Source organism: Rhagoletis pomonella, unplaced genomic scaffold (assembly GCF_013731165.1).
Source record: "Rhagoletis pomonella isolate Grant_MI unplaced genomic scaffold, Rhpom_1.0 Rhpom_scaffold_00011, whole genome shotgun sequence".
In the NCBI taxonomy this organism is placed as follows: Eukaryota; Metazoa; Arthropoda; class Insecta; order Diptera; family Tephritidae; genus Rhagoletis; species Rhagoletis pomonella.
In genome coordinates, this window is record NW_023458565.1 from 9,355,654 (window position 1) to 9,358,236 (window position 2,583).

Consider the following 2,583-nt stretch of genomic DNA (forward strand, 5'->3'; position numbering starts at 1 on the left):
AAGAATTCAAAGTGTCGATAAGATTGTTCACACTCCCGCCAAACCAAGTTGCCTCCGAGTGCCTTCTACAAATTCGGTACTAAAATGAAGAATATTGTTCTACCTTTTCATACAATAAGGAAGTTTCCTCCCGTTTTTTCCTTTTTCCGAGTTATGATAGATTAAAGCAGGGGTGTCAGATATGATTCTTGCTTGAGCAACTTTAATTCGTTATCACTGAAAGCCTTTTATATTTATTTATTTATATATTTTATATTTATTTATTTATATATTTTATATTTATATATAGGTGCTGGCTATCAATGCGTAATTACACGCAATTTTTTATTTGATAAATGGCTTGAAAGTCGAAAAAGTAATACAACATGGTCAACTCAAGCCAACCAAATCCTGGAAAACATCAAATGCAGTTGGCCTTATCAAGGTGTTGAGAATATTGAATTTGATCCCCTCTATGACCGAATTTATTTAGTATGCAAGAAGTTAGCAGAATTTTGGAAAGAAAATGCAAGCAGAAAAAATGCAATTATGAGAAATCATTCCTCTTGGCTTGGCAAATCTGAGACTGTCTTTTTAAGTTGTCGTGATGAAGATTATCCAAGTACATCACAACAACGAGGTCGTCCTAAAAAAAAGTTTTGAAGAATGTTCTTCGCGGAGTAAACGAAGACGTGTGGCTGAAATTTCGAAATCCGACGAATCAATTGCCACAGCTTTGCGTAATAGTTCATGTAATTCGAATTTGGGAGAAGAAAACACGATGAGTGTAACGCCTTGTGAAGTACTGGCGCTTTTTGTGGAAGCAAAGTTTACAAAGAAGCAGTACTTACTTGTTCAGAATTTCGTCAACACCAAGATTAAAAAAAATGCACTGCCTAGCTACAAAATTATAAAGACTGAAAAAGAAAACTGCTATCCAGAATCCGACAAAATTAGTGTCACCGAGACAGGTGCCGAAGTGGACTTACAGGCTTTACTTAACCACACGGCGACAAGAATTCTTACTTCGCAGAAAGACGTTCTTGACACTCTCAACAATGACTTACATAAAAGCCTACAGTTAGTAGGGAAATGGGGATTTGATGGAAGTACAGGCCAAAGCGAGTACAAACAAAGCTTTCATGATCCTTATGCTAAAGACAGCGATTTGTTTGTTACAAGTTACGTGCCATTGCAGCTCAAGTTAAAAAATGACAAAAATGAAGATGTTGTTGTTTGGAAAAATCCTCGACCGTCCTCAACACGATACTGTCGCCCATTAAGATTTCAATTTAAAAAAGAAACTACTGCTGTATCTGTTTTTGAAGAACAATATTACACTGAAAAAATAAATGCCTTGCAGCCTTTAACTATAACTATTAATGATAAAGAATGGACAGTCACTAACAACTTACGTTTAACTATGGTTGATGGAAAAGTGTGCAACGCACTTAACGAATCTACATCTTTAAAATGTTACATATGCGGAGCAACACCAAAGGAAATGAACAACATTGAATTATGCCTTCAAAAAGAGGCCAATGAGAACAGTTTATGTTTTGGTTTGTCCCCGCTTCATGCTTATATCAGATTCTTTGAGTTTTTTGTTCATATTTCCTACAGACTCAAAATTAAGAAATGGCAGATAAGAGGTGATGACAAAACAGAATTTGAAAAACAAAAGAAAATAGTCCAAGCTGAATTCAGAGCAAAACTAGGATTGATTGTGGACAGACCGAAAACGGGAGGAAGTGGTTCGTCAAATGATGGCAATACAGCCAGGAAATTTTTTAACAATACCAAAATTTCTGCTGAAATAACTGGAATCGATGAAACACTGATCGACAGATGCGCAACTGTTTTACAGGCTTTAAATTCAGGTTATAATATCGAAGCAGAAAAGTTCAGAGTTTTCGCCTTAGATACAGCTGCACAGATAATTGAAACATATCCATGGTACTATTTACCTGCTTCAGTTCACAAAGTGTTGTTGCATGGTGCATCGGTGATTGAGCATCATGGACTTATTTCTATAGGCGAGTTAAGTGAGGAAGCTGCAGAGTCCAGAAATAAGGACATTAAAAATTACCGACTGAATCACACAAGAAAAATGTCTCGGGTTGTCACTAATAAGGACCTTTTGAATAGACTTCTTTTAACTTCCGACCCACTTATTTCAAATGTGAGAAAATTGCCTACTAAAAAAAAAACATTTTTATCAGAAAATGCATTAAAATTGTTAAAAATCTAATTTACCAAACATATTATTTTTGTGAGAATTTGTTTACATTTTCTTTTTTATCTTGTAAGTTAAAACAAATAAAAATAATAATAATAAGTGTTTAATTAAAAAAAAGCTTGTGTTATATTTTTGACCGCGTTTTGGACGGGAATGCATTCATTTAATTTATTTTAACATTTAAGTTTAGCATTTCTTGGGATGTTAATGGGGTAGTGAAGTAAATATATAGCCTATCCTACTCAACTGTCAAGTGTCAATATTTTGGTCCGATTTCTGAACAATTGTATACGCTATTTTATCCTTACTAAAAACGGTGTTCTGCCAATTTTTTTCAAATTTCTCTGAAAATTAACCATTTTATT

At 34.3% G+C, this 2,583-nt stretch overlaps 1 protein-coding gene across 1 annotated transcript in view; it reads left to right on the forward strand.

Annotated features, from left to right (window-relative positions):
- The window catches only part of LOC118746589 (eukaryotic translation initiation factor 5B), a 135,015-nt gene that overhangs the window by 128,085 nt on the left and 4,347 nt on the right, over positions 1–2,583 (forward strand). The window lies entirely within an intron of this gene.